Raw genomic sequence first — 15,378 nt, 5'->3', positions numbered from 1 at the left:
TTTTTTCTTCTAAAGGCAGTCACAGTTAGCACTCATGACCCAACTTTTTGATGTTGGAACATGGCTGATGATCCTAAACAGCAGGACACTAAGAAAGAGCAGGGTTGAAGGACAGTGGCACCCTGTCCTTGGGCCACAGTGGAGTATGGTAGAATAGTCATACAGGTGTAGCTGGCTCCTACCAGCACGGCAGCATGACAGCAGCCAGCAAAAAGGATATTAGGCTTATTGTGCCCAGAGGCATGATTGTTGCTCCCTGGGCATCTTTACCCAAGAGCAGCTTTGCATTAGAGAAGAAAATGTCATCTTCCAAACATTCCACGTTGGTCACAACAAGCAGGTGCTGGCATCACAGCCCTTCTTGGCACAACAACAAGAGCTCTAGGGAGGCCAAGCTAGGTACACATTTCTCTTCAGCTCCAGTACCAAGCACCATGAGGATCACACACCACACCATGGACCATGCACCATATGTTATGGGTCATGTGTCACAGGATCACACATCACCTCTATCTCCATGGGAGCACTCAATACACACCATGGGCCACATCATAAAACCTTGTCCTACACACCACCCCTGTCTCTACAGGACTGTTCCCCATGAGGAAATGTCTGCTGGGGCACAGCTGGTGCCGGGACCCCTGCACTGACGTCATGTGATTGGTTCTAGAACTTCAGCTAAATGAAGAAGCTGATTCACCTCCAGTGAGTGTGCCCTCACCAGCAAATAGGCAGACTTAGAGCAAGCCCTCAATGCATATTTGATGAGTATAAGGAGACTAGATATGAGCTGGGAGAATAAAGGAATAGAATGTGGCTGGGCCCTCAGGCACACCTCCTCTGAGGAAGGGTGCTATGAGAAGAGTGGGAAAAGTCATTCATTTAATAACATTTACTTCAATAAGAAGCTTTGATGACATAGTACATTATAATCTGAGCTGAGAAAGTTTGATGGTTGGAATTCACCTGCTTCTCTGAGGGAGAAAGGTGCTCAATTTCCTCCTGTAAAGCTTTACAGCCTAGGAAACCCATTGGAGGGTCACTGCTAGCAGGAACTGACTGTATGGCCAGGTTTAGTTTTTCATGGTGATATCAGCTCACTGTGAGTAGGAATCTGTTTCATGACAATGGGTTTGGGTGTTATAAGGCTTAACATTTTTAGAGTGCTTCCATAGCACTAGATACTTGAAAATGAATAAGTATGACAGAAAAAGGATTGATGAAATTTAACTGCGGTGTTGGAGAACAGTACTGAACATGCAACTGTCAAAAGAATGAACATATATATCTTGGAGAAGGTGCTAGCAGAGTGCTCCGGCAAAGATGGGAAGCTCTGTCTCATATAATTTGAACATGTTGGTAGGAGAGGTTATTCCTTAAAGAGGACGTACTTGGAAAAGTGGAGTGTCAGTGAAGGAAAGCAAGACTCTGAACTGTGGATTGACATAATGACCGTAGCAATGGATTGGCTGATGTCAGAAATTTTAAGGACAGCATAGGAGAGGATAGGACAGGATTCAAATCTGTTGTTCATAGGGTCACTATGAGTCATACTCTAACTGATGGCATCTAACCACACAACCACATGACCAAATCACTGAAGAGATCCACATTTATTCCCATTCTAAAAAAGTGATCCAACAGAGTTTGGAAATTATCAAACAATATTGTTAATCTCACTTGCCAGAAAGATCCTGCTGAATTTTATCCTGAAACAACCAGAACAGTACATCTACAGAAAACTGCCAGATGTGTAATCTGGGTTTGGAAGAGGCTGTGGCAGTAGGACATTAACCAATGTTAGATGGATCTTAGCTGAAAGCAGTGAGTTCCGGGGGAATATCTATCTGTGTTTCATTGACTTTGCAAAAGCATTTGACTGTGTGGATCATAAAAAAAACTGTGGCTAAACTCATTAAGAATGGGAATCCCAGAACACTTAATTGTGCTCGTACAAAACCTATTCTTGGACCAGGAGATAATCATCAGAATAGAGCAAGGAAATCCTGCATGGTTCAAAATCAGGAAAGGTGTGTGCCAAGGGTGCATCCTATCTCCATACCTTTTCAATCCATATGTGAAACAGATTATTCTGGAAGCTAAACTTCATGAGGAAGAATGTGGTATCAGGATTGGTTCAGGTGGCATGAGTCACAGGTGATTTGATGGCACATAACAACAACACAGTAAAATGCCTTTGCATAATAAACCTCATCAACAATCTGCATTTTGCACATGACACAACCTTGCTTGCTGAAACTAAACACCTGAGGTGTTTGGTTCAGAAGGTCTAGGATTGCAGTCTTCAATATGGATTGAAGTTCAACCTCAAGAAAACAAGCATTGGGGAGCTCTGGTGGCCTAGTGGCAAGAAGCTGCACTGCGCAGTTCGAATCCACCAGATGCTCTGCTGGAGAAGGAGGGACAATCTCCTCCTGTGTCAGTCGGATCAGATTCTATGGCACACAACAACGACAAAGAAAACAAGGATTCTCAGCATTGGTTCAATTGGCACCATCATCATAAACAGAGAAGAGATTGAGATTAACAATGACAGCTTGCTCTACGCCACAATCAACACTCTTGGTACCAGCAGTCAGGAAATCAAAAGACAAATTGGCCTGGAAAAATCTGTTGTCAGAGACCTCTCCAGAGTACTGAGAAGCAACAATGTCAGCCTAGAGACTAAGGTGTTCCTGATCCAAGCCATGGTGTTTGTAGTTACTTGCTATGCATCAGAGAGCTGAACCATGACTAAGGATGGTAGAAGAGTTGTGCTGCAGGAGAAGAGTATTGAACATATCATGGACTGCCAAGAAGACAGACATGTATGTCCTGTAAAACCAAGCTGCTCCTTGGAAGCAAAGATTTTGAAGTTCCGTCTCACATACTTTGGACATGTTGCCAAGGAGGGACCAGGCTTGTAATGGTGAAGGGACAGTGTAAGACAGGAAGACCCTGGATGAGATGGATTGACTCAGTAACTAGGGTAATGGGATAGGTGTGTTAGAGACAGTAAAATTGGCTCAGGATAGGGCCAGGTTCAGAGCTGTTGGACATAAGGTTGCTATGAGCCACAGGTGACTTGATGGCACATAACAACAACACAGTCAAATGCCTTTGCATAATCAATAAAACACAAATAGACATCCTTCTGGTATTTTCTGCTTTCAGCCAAGATCTATCTGACGTCAGCAATGCTATCCCTGGTGCCACATCCTCTTCTAAATCCATCTCTTGATGTACTGTTCTACCCATTTTTTGATAACCTTCACCAAGATTTTACTTACATGTGATATTAATGATACAAACCTCAGGTTACAATACTGAAGGTATTATGGATGTTTTAAGTGAGCCTCCTTAATATCATGAAAGACAAAAAGATTTGCATTTAAAAAACTCAAGGAATCTAAAAAACAGGATAGACAACAAAATAAAAATCAGTAAGACATCATAATCAAACATTTCAAAAATAATAAAAGGAAGAATCCTGAAAGTAGCTCAAGAAGAATAAAGTAATTATAAGATGAAATGTATAAAATTATGAAAGAAAAAAATTCCAACCAAGAATTATATAATCATCAAGATAGTCCTCCAAATATGATGATGAAGTTAGAGCATGTTCAAATTAATAGAAACGAATGGAATTCATAAAAACCAGATTAAGCTTACATGAAATTCTAAAGAAAATTCTTAAGAGATTTCTTGAGAGAATAATGGTAGAAAATTCTTAAGATAACAATTGTAGAAAACCCCCTTGAGATTAACACAGGTAGCAGCATCACCCAAAACCAATTCAGATAGAGAAACATCCAAAGCAAAAAAAAACTGAAAATAGGGATAAGAAACTCTATTTTCATTCCTATTGACAAGAATGTCAATTTATAAGTGAAGACTACAGTAAAGCAAAAAGCAGAAGTAATTGATGTAGTTATAGAACTTATTTTCTTAAACAGAGGAAAAGGCAATACAAAATAAGAATAGAATAGACTTTCAAATTTGGGAAGAAAATTATAAATGGCAAGGTAGCTTCAAAGAAAACTAATATGCCACCTCATCCAAAAAGAGAGCTCTGGAGGGAGTTGCACCACTAGCCCAAGATGAGCCATCTCCTCTTATGTGTTTACAGTCAGAAACCCACTGGAAGGTCAGCTATGAGTTAGTTCCAACTCAACAGCAATGAATTTTATTTTTTTCCTCAGAAAAGTAGAAAAAGGAGAAAAATAATAAGGATATGTTGGACATCAAAACAACAGCAATGAATAAGGGAGAATAGGAAAGTCTGTAAACAAAATCAAGTCAGCATAGAAAAATATATGGAAGAAGCTAGCAGCAGCAACAACACACACGTGCACCCACATGTACCTCCTTGCACGTTATTTACTCACTTTTTAAAAGCTAGAAGTTATACATTAGGTTTATATTATCAGCATCTCTTTGGTTTCAACATGTCATAAATCCACTCATCGAAGGCTTTGTCCTGAGACAAAGATCTATCAAGACATCTTCATGCTTCATCTTCATCCAAGTAAACCTATGAGCAAGGTTGGATTCTGGAAAAACTTACTGAGCAAGAAGAGTACTACTTTTAATCCAGGATTTATCATACTGAGTTGCAAACCTAATCAAGAACAATCCAAGGATATATTTTGCCTTATGGTATATGTCCTCCTGGGTTAGTGGGTGAGTCATCAATGACTGAGCGTCCTCAGATGAGAGAATCCTGACTGAAAGCACTGGAATCCCTATAAATGATAGGGGACAATAGTCTGGAGATGATGTCACCTGTCAACCTTTGACTGGCTCATTGTTGTTGCTGTGTGATCTTACCTACTTTGAAGCTAGACCCTCCCAACACCTATTTCTACCGTGGGTTCTGGCCAATCCTTGCCTGACTCTGACATTTCTCACCTTCCAGCTTCTGCACACTTCCTATTTATAATCCCCTTCCTATTTATAATCCCCCTATCTTATTCAAGCCTTCTGAACTCACTTCAGAAACTCCATGGTATTCTGTTCCATAAACCTTTCATGTGATGCTCAGAGTAGTGTCTGGAACATAGGAAGTGGTTTTAAAACACATAAATTTCCCTGCATAACAGAGTTAATCATAATGGACTGTGAAAAGAAAGGCTTTCTTCACTATTTGGAGTTAGACACTGTCACTCTCATCTCTACTAGACTGTTTTCACATAGTTTTTCAACATTTTATTTTAAATCTCTGAAGGCTTGCACCATCACTTTCATTTCTTCAGTCTGTTTTCTCACTTATGAAATGAGAATAAAATGAGTGAAGAGCATGAATCCTGGAAAAAGTCCAACATAGTATAAACACTTGATGTTATTATTTTGATCCAAACTTGGATTTACAATGGAATTAACAATGAATTTCCCTGGAATTCCACTGTGTGGTAGGGATTGGAACCAGTATGGCAAGTTGATGGGAAATTTTTTTCAATTCTCTCTATATAACATTGCCTTGGTGGCCACAAGATTTCCCTTTATGTAAATGCCAAAAGGAGAGAACTGAGAAATGGCTTTCATAAAGGTTAAAGGGCAGAGAATTGCCTTTACATTATCTGATTTAATGCTAATAATACTTGTTGAAGTTGATGTTAGGTACCTTCAAGTAGCTGTTGGCTCATGGTGACCCTGTATGACAGAGGAGAACAATCTCATAGAGCTTTCTAGACTTCAATTTTGACAGGGGCAGATCACCAGCTTTTTTCCACAGAGCGACAGGGTGGTTATGAATCTCTGACCTTTGGTTAACAACAATAACCACTGGACCACCCACCAGGGCTTCCTCATAGGTAGTGTTGTTGCTGTTATGTGCCGTCGAGTTGCTTGTGACTCATACATAGTACAACAGCTCTGAACCCTGCCCTGACTTGAGCCAGTTTCACTGACTCTGATACCCCTATTCTCATTGTCCCAGTTATTGTGTCAATCCATCTTGTCTGGCGTTTTCCTCTCCTGAGTTGTCTCTCCACCCTTTTGAGCATTATGTCCTTCTCCAAGGGCTGGTAACTTTCTGGCCACGTATCTAAAGTGTGTGAGATGGAGATTCAAAATTCTAGCCTCCAAAGAGAAACTTGGCTTCACCCTCTCTAAGGCCTATTTGTTTTCTTGGCAGTCCGTGGTATGTTCAAGACTCTTCTCCAACACCACAACTCAAAAGGCATCAATACTTCTGTCATCCTCAGTCACTGTCCAGTTCTCTGATGCATAGCAAGTAATTGTGGAGACTATGGCCTAGATTAGGCACACCTTAGTGTCTAGACTGACATAGTTGCTTCTCAGTATCCTGGAGAGGTCCCTTATGGCAGATTTTCCCAGTGAAATATGTCTTTTGATTTCCTGACTTCTGGTGCCAAAAATGTTGATTGTGGAGCTGAGCAAGCTGTAATTGTTGACAACCTCAATCTCTTCTTCATCTATCATGGTGCTGCCAACTGGCCCAGTGGTGAGAATCTTTGTTTTCTTGATGTTGGGCTTCAATGCATATTAAAAACTACAGTCCTGCAGCAAGCGTTTCAGGTCCTCCTCAGTTTCAGCAAGTAAGATTTTGTCATCTGCATAAGGTAGATTGTTGATGAGTCTTCATCCAATACTGATGCCACAGTCCTCCTCATAAAGCCCAGCCTCCAGAATGATCTGTTCTGCATATAGATTGAAAAGCTAGGGAGACAGGACACAACCCTGCCACACTCCTTTCCTGATTTCAAGCTATGCAGTGTTTCCTTGCTCTGTTTTGTGGACTCCTTCCTGGTCTGATTATAGGTTTTGTATGCACAAAACACTCACACCCTAAACTAGCTTGCAAAAATCGTCACAGCAATGGAGCGATCTAGAGAAGTAGAATACGCCTCTGTATTGCCCTTGCTATTGAACTCCATTATGAAGTCACCACCAGCACCTTATTAAATATGAGGTTCATCATTGACTATGTGTGTGAATGTGTTAACACCAAGTGTTTAGTTCCCCATAGAAGCAAAAGCATATCCCACCTTCAGCATAAGAGCATAAGTGAACAGTAATAAATTCTTTATAAAAACGAAGTATTACTTAAGCAAACCTTAATGAGGAATCCAAGACTCAAGGTCCACATTTTGTCATTTCCAGTGAATAATTTGATTAAACATAAAGTCATGGACTTACTTGCAGAGAATTCTAATTCCTCATGTGTCCACTCTCCTTTATGTGCTTCTCTGGCCTTGGGAACAGAGGGGAACGTCAAGAAGTAGTTGAGCAATTTGAGTCTCAGTAGAGAACTTCTCTTGCTGCTTCAAACCCACAAGTTTCCCTGTCCTTGAATGTTTGGATTTATGTGCTGGTTAAACTTTAATTTCTGGTGGTAAGCAAGGTCAGAGAAGCAGATAAATATAGAGGTAGTAGTTCCTTTTCAGGGAACATGAAAAAACTCAGCAAGAGAGCCTATTTGGTTAATCTAAGTCCAGTTCATAAAGTTGTATGCACATAGTGCATCCTATATTTTTTAAAACTGCCTTAATTTCAAAATTTCATCCCACCAGATCCTCCAATGTATCTGAGCGCTAAGGTGTGTGGAGTGAGCTTTGCACATGGCCTCCTGCCCTATGAAGCATCCCAAACACTTCATCTGTTCTTCCTCACTCTTCATGGAAGACATTAGCCAAGATTGTCAAGTCCCAGTGAGCAATTGAATTCCAGGTACCCTATTCTCTTCCTAAAACACATGGAAAGGATAGTCCAGGTGCATGAAACAACGCAGTGACTGAGGACTTTGATAGATTTCTATAAAGTCCAGTGGTTAGGATTTTATTGGAGGCTAACAAAACAGGCTTGGGTAATTCCACTCACTGAGAGAATCCACTCAGTGGCAATGTTTTTGGTCTGGGATCACAGTAAACTGGCAAAGGAAAAGTCGGTAGTGAGCTAGGGAGCAGCTCCAAGTAGGGCAATGGGGACAAAGAGCAGAGTGGGTGTGTGGTTTTGCTCAGGGTCATTCACTAGATGACTGGAGATAAAGAGTCAGGACACAAAAACAAGCACCAGAGCTCTTTGTCACAGGCCAACCTAGGGACAAGGGGGAGGACTACCCTTTCATTCTTTTTTAAATTTAATTTTATATTGATATTTTAATGAAATTTTACAGAAAACTTGAATTTCCATTCATTTATTGTTGTACATTTTTCTTACTACCCCACATCCCAATTTGCTTTTCTCTTTAAAGGATTCTTTCATTGTTGTTTCCTCTCTTTCTCCCCCACCCCCCATCCCAGTCCACTTTGCTATGCATCCCTCATTCTGGACTACTGTCATGCAAATAATATCTAATCATATATTCTTTTAGACAGTTCTTTCCTTCATCTATTTCAATACAATGTTCATTATTTATCCCCTCTTTTCTTAGTTTCCCTTCAACCCCCATGTCAGTCCTGTTTTATAACAGCGGCATTATACAGTATTTGGGGTAACCACTCTGGAAGGCAGTATGGAACTTTCTCAAATAGTTGGAAATAGAAATACCATTTGACCCAGCAATTTCACTGCTGGGAATATACCCTAAAGAAACCAGAACTGCCACCCAAGCAGATATATGCACACCCATGTTTATTGCTGCATTGTTCACAATAGCAAAGAAATGGAAGCAACTCAATTGTCCATCAACAAATAAACGGATACAGAAGGTGTGGTATATTCCCACAATGGAATACTACAGAAGCATTGAAAAACAAGAAATTAACAAAATATTATGCAAAATGGATGACCATGGAGGACATTATGCTGAGTGAATATATCAATCACAAAAGGACAAATACTGCATAATACCACCATTTCATTCTTAACACTGAAACCTGAGGCAGAATCAGTGCAAAAGTTATGAAACCCCAAAGCTCTATAAGAGCCTTGGGGGGAAGAGAATATGAAAGACAGAGTGGAGTAGCAAGTCACCTCTTCAGGGAAGGACATGTAGAATCTTCCATAAACTGAGATTTAAAGAAATAAGGGTTTGCAGGGAAGAAGGGTGAGCAATCTTCTCTCATGTGTTTAACTGCCTCTGAAAACCAGCCGGAGGGTCAGGTATGGGTCGGTTCCAACTTGATGGTATACAACAACAGAGAAAGCAAAGGCTTCATCGGTTGTTGTTGTTATGTGCTGTCGAGTCACTTGCAACTCACAGCAACCCTATGTACAACAGCCCTAAACTCTTTTCTATCCTGTACCAACCCCACTGTTTCTGACACTCCCATTCCGATTACCCCAGTCACCCCAATCCACCTCATAAAAGGCCTTCCCCTCCTGCACCATCCCTCCACCCCACCAAACATGCTGTCCCTCTCCAAGGACCGTTCCCTCCTCACAACATGTCCAAAGTATGTTAGACGGAGCCTCAGAATCCTTGCCTCCAAGGAGCAGCCCAATCTAACCCTCTCCAGGATGAATCTGTTTGTTTTCCTAGCAGTCCATGGTACCCTCAGTACTCTTCTCCAGCACCACAGCTCAAACGCATCAATTCTCCTTCTATCCTCCCTAGTCTTGTCCAGCTCTTTGACGCATAACAAGTGATTACAAAGACCATGGCCAGTATCAGATGCACCTTAGTCTCCAGAGAGACTCCATTGCTCTTCAGAACTTTGGAAAGGTCCCTAACAGCAGACTTTCCCATGGCAATACATCTTTTAATTTCCTGGCTACTGGTGCCAAGAGTGTTGACCGTGGATCCAAGCAGACCAAAGCTGTGAACAATCTCAATCTCTTCTCCATCCATCCTGATGCTGCCAATTGGTCCAGTGGCTTCATCTAGAGAATATTATCTAATAAGGCCCTGAGGCTAGGAAGAGCAAGAAGGACTCAAATTTCCAGTAACAGGCCACTCCAGAGGTCCACACAAAGCAAGAGGTGAATGACACCAAAAACCAGCAAAGGTAATCATATTGACTCTGACTCAAGGCTGCCCTAAGTGTGTCAGGATGGAATTGTTCCATGAATGATTTTGCTAGTGCTGATTAACAGGTCTGTTCTTCAAGGCACCCTGCATAGATTCAAACTATCTTTAGGCTAACAGCCAAGCACATTCAATGTTTGAACCATCCAGGGGCTTGTAGGTGAGCCATGGTAGGTGATCTATTGCTCACACATTTGTTCACTCACTCACTGCTGTCTAGTCAATTCTGACTCATAGAGGCCCTCAGTTGGGTTTCTAAGGTTGTGAATCATACCGGGGATATACTTCCCACTTTTCTTCTTTGGAGATGTTGGTGGATTTGAACCAACCAAAGAGCCTTTGAGTTAGCAGTGCAACTTCATATAGACTATGCCACTAGTGCTCCCTTGGTGATCTGCATTTCCCCTTACTGCATTGGGAAGCACCAAAGTGTTTTTTAGGAAGAAGTGACTCTGGCTTTTATGTGGAAAATGGATACACATAAAATGAAAGAATAACAAAATGAAAGTATCTCCACTATCCTGGTTTGGAGAACTGTGGTGGTGAGTGGGTGATGTCAAGTCATTTCCCATGCAGGTGACCTCATGTGTGCAGAGCAGAGTGTTCCCAAGCATTCTCGAGGCCATGGCCTCTGGGAAGCAGACTGGCTGATATGCCTTCCAGGAGACTCTGAACTTTCTGACTCTCAACCTTTTAACTAGTAGCTGAGTCCTTAACTGTTGTGCACCCAGGTGACCTGGTGTAGAGACTAGCACAGTAGTTTCTATTGTACTATGGAAACTCAAGCTTCTTATTTTTTGTTTTATTGTGGTGATCACACATATATTGTGATGTCTTAAGGTGTCAGTGTTTTCAGGAACCCCAGTCACAGGGGAATGAGTGAGCCAAGGTGGCTGTAGATAAGTGAACAAACACACACAGCAGCAGTTACCCAACAAAGAATGAAAATTCATTAAGGCATAAAGTGTTTTGGTAAGGTTAGGCAAGTCCCTGGCTAGGCCAGATAAGAAAGGCTTAGCATTTAAAGCAGATAGACAGTTAAAAGGTAGGTGACTAGAAGACAGGAAAAGGGCATGAAGGTTAAGAGGAAGGAAAGGCAATAAATAAGGTGCCCCTGGAGAGACAAGATCCAAACCTTGTGCCATTGTTGCAAAAAGAAAGGAGGCCCTCTTTCTTCTTGATTGTTCTTATATCAGTTCCTAGCATCACACAAAAGCGCACAAGACTAATGGTAGCTTAGTCCTGCCTGAGGACTGTGGGATTGATTGCTGATTGGTTCAGCCTGGATTGCCATGAAGAGGTTCATCACTTCCTGGTGCAACTCCTTTCAATTCCTTCCAGATGTACTGTCACAAGGTGCTTTGTTTTCCCACAGCTAGAACAATGATTTTCTTTTCCTTTCCTGCTTTTCTTCTGGGACTGACTGCCAGTCTTAATCTCCTGTCCTTAACATATTTAACATATGTTGTTATGTGCCATTGAGTCAACTATGACTCAGAGAGACCTTATGAATGGCTCTGAATGTTGCCCTATCTTGAGCCAACTCACCATCTTGGACACACCTGACCCCAATGTTATAATCACTGTGTCAATCCATTTGATCCAGAGTCTTCCTCTCCTGTGTTGACCCTCTACCCTTCCAAACATAATGTCCTTCTTCAATGACTGGTCCCTCCTGAGCAATAAACCTAAAGTATGTAAGACAAATCTTCAAAATCCTTGCCAACATGATGTAACTTAGTTCCAGTCTCTTCAGGCCAGAATTGTTTGTTCTCTTGGCAGTTCAGAGTATATTCAATACTTCTCTCCAGCATCACAACTCAAAGGCATCAATTTCCTTTCTGTTGTCCTTAGTCATTGTCCAGATCTCAGATTCATAGCACACAATTGAGAAGACTATGACCTGCATCAGGTGCTCGCTCCTTAGTCTCTAGACTGCAATGTTTGACCTTTAACACTTGAGAGAAATCATTGAGAGTAGACTTTCCTAATGCAAATAATATTTATTTTTATCTCCTGACTGCTAGTGCCAAGGGTATTGAATGTGGGTCCCAGCAAGATGATATTATTAACAACCTTTATCTTATTTCCATTTATCATGATGCTGCCTATTGATGCAGGAGTGAGGATCTTTGTTTTATTAATGTTGAGATGCAATCAATATTATATGAAGGATTCAGTCCTTGATCTTCTGCAGCAAACATATTAAGTCCTTCTCAGTTTTTGGCAAGCAAGAATATATGTCATCTGCATAATGCAGATTGTTGATGAGTCTTCTTTCAATCCTGACTTCACATTCTTCTTCGTAAAGTCCATCTTCCTGAATGGTTTGTTCTGCAAATAGATTGAAAAGGTGTGGACAAAGGATGCATCCCTGATCCACTCTTTCTTAATTTTGAAATATATAGTGTTTCCTTACTTTCTTTGGACAACAATTTCTTAGTATAGGTAGCACAATCAAATGTTCTGTGATTCTCATTCTTCTCATTGTTAGCCACAATTTGCTGTGATCCACACAGTCAAATGCCTTTGCATAGTCAATAAAACACAAATAGATATCTTTCAGATATGCTCTGCTTTTGACTATCTGATATCAGTAATGATATCCCTATACCATGGCCTCTTCTAAATCCAGCTTGCATTTCTTGCAATTCTTGGTTGATGTGCTGTTCTAGTTGGCTTTTTTATAATATTCACCAAGATTTTGCTTGCATGTAGTATTAGTGATATTGTTTGATAATTTCCACATTCTGTTGAATCTCATTTTTTAGGAATGGGAATAGCATACACATATATTCAAATCTATCTCACTTGTTACCTACCATTGAGTGGAATTCTACCATAGCTGACCATCCGGAAAGTTATATATTTCACAGAAAGAGATTTCCCATCTTTCTCCTGGAGAGCAGTTGGTGGATTCAAACAAGCAGTACAACTCCCTATGGACTGTGTCACCAGTCCATATAAGTGTGTGCATGCACAATGTGAACCAAATACTGCTGAGATTAGATAGATAGATGATAGATAGATAGATAGATAGATAGATAGATAGATAGATGATAGATAATAGATAGATGACAGATATAGAGATGATAGAGATAAAGAGATAGAAATAGAAAGATAGATATAGAGATAGAGAGATATGTGTGTGTTATATGTGCTGTTGTCATGTGCTGTTTATTATACTATAACTCATAACGACCCTATGAACAACAGGTCTGGAATTTTCTCTTTCTCCTTTGCTCATCTCTGATATGCTCAAACTCATTGTTACAATCACTGTTAAATTAGTAGAGTCTATCTTGTGGAGGGTCTTCCTTTCTTTCCTTAACTCTCCACCATTTTTAGCATGATTTCCTTTCCTAAGAACAGACCTCTCCTGACAAGGGTGGTGCAACTTTGTCTCATGTACTTTGGTGCAGTGTATAGCACAAACTTATATAGCAAAGCATTTGCCATTTCACATAGTGTAATCAAGACAGAATCTGAGACCACCCTATAATAGTCTTAATCAGGTAACAATTATTCTCCCAGAAGTCCTTAGGCTTCTTTAACTTTTGGGACAAGACAGTCTCAAACCTGTGTTGGGTCCTCGATCTGTCAGCCTTTGGGAGAAATAAACACCACCATCATATCAAATATAGAAGAGACTTATGCAGATGTTAGGAATTATCACATTATGAAAGCAGTATAAACAGATGCTAAATCACAAAACTTAGCAGAAGCTCAGTGGGAAGGAACTGTCCTCAGAACTGCCTCAAGCAAAAATCTTTTTTTAAAAAAAAAATCTTTTCCTGAAATTGGTACATGGAATTTGGAGTTACATTATCTTCAACAAGAGACAGACAACAGCTTGAGAGAGCAGTAGCAGTAGGTGGTACAACACATCACAAAAGTGACTTGTGGACTAAGCTATCATATCAAATGGTGACTAGGGAAGGAAGAGTTTAGGCAGAAATGCAAGGAATGGTAAATGTAGCAGGGACAGGGAAGAGACAAGATACAAATGTTTAGGTGAGGACAGTGAATGTATTATTTATTTCTATAAGGAAAGTGTCTTTCATCTGCTCGGTAAAATGCTTGTCTGTCAGATATTGTTGTAAAATTAAGCATCCAAATTAAGACAGACTAGGCAAGAAAGACTGGTCATCCACTTCTGAAATATAACAGGCTTTCAAAAACTCTGTGTATAGCAGAGCATGCTTAGAGTAGACTAACAGATATGGCAACTGAAACACAAAGGAGGAGGAACAGGTGTAAGAAGAAAATAGTGATTGGTATGTGGAATGTGAGAAACATGAATATAAGAAAATTAGGTATTGTTAAGAAATAAATGGAACACATAAATATTGGCATATTAGGTATTAGCTAAATAAGAAGGATTGGCCCTGGACATTTTGTTAAAAATATTTTTGTGTGAGTGTACCGTCAAATCAGATCTGATTGGTACAGGAGGAGATTGTCCCTCCTTCCCCGGCAGAGCATCTGGTGGAAGCCTTGGACATTTTAAATCAAAAGATCATATGATCTATTATGCTTGAGACAAAAAGGTGAGAAAAAAAAATGGGTCCCTTTCATAGTTAAAAAAAAGCTTTTTCTAGATCCATCTTGAAATACAATATTGTGAGTGACAGGATAATATACAAGAAAGACCTGTTTATACCCATATCATTCAAATTTATGCACCAACAACCAGAGCCAAAGAGGAGGAAATAGATTATTTCTACCAACTATTACAGTTAGAAATTGATCTAACATGACCAAGATACATTAATAATAATGGATGACTAGAAGGCAGAAATCGGGAACCAAGAAGAAGGATCAGTAGTCAGAAAATATAGACTTGGATAGAAATGAAGCTGGGGATAGAACGACAGTATTCTGTAAAATCAATGATTTATTCATAGCAAATACCTTTTATAAAAAACAAACACAGGCTATACACGTGGATTTCACTTGATGAGATGCAAAGGAATCAGATATATTACATCTCTGGAAGAAATCATTGGAGAAGTTCAATATCAGCAGCGAAAAGTAGGCCAGGAGCTCATTGCAGAACAGACCATCAACTATTCATATGAAAGTTCAAATTAAAGATAAAGAAGGTTAAATCATAGTCACAGGAATAAAAATTTGATATTGAGTCTATGTCCCCTGAATTTAAAAACCAACTCAAGAATAACTTTGAGGCCTTGAATACTAATGAGTAAAGATCAGATGAGCTGTGGCGATATATCAAGAATATAATTCAAGAAGAATGCAAAAAATCATTAAAAAGAAGGTAAATGAAGAAAAGACCAAAATGGATGTCAGAAGAGACTCTGAATATTGCACTAGAGCACTGAGAAACCAAAGCAAAGGGAAGAAATTAAGAGTTAAGGAGATGAATAGAAGAATTCAAAGGGCAGCTTGGGAAGACAAGGCAAAGTATTATAACAAAATGTGCA

Source organism: Elephantulus edwardii, unplaced genomic scaffold, assembly GCF_000299155.1.
Source record: "Elephantulus edwardii isolate Elephantulus edwardi_28Jun2011 unplaced genomic scaffold, EleEdw1.0 scaffold00337, whole genome shotgun sequence".
Classification (NCBI taxonomy): Eukaryota; Metazoa; Chordata; class Mammalia; order Macroscelidea; family Macroscelididae; genus Elephantulus; species Elephantulus edwardii.
The sequence above is the reverse complement of the archived record's forward strand: the minus strand, read 5'-3'. Positions refer to the sequence as shown.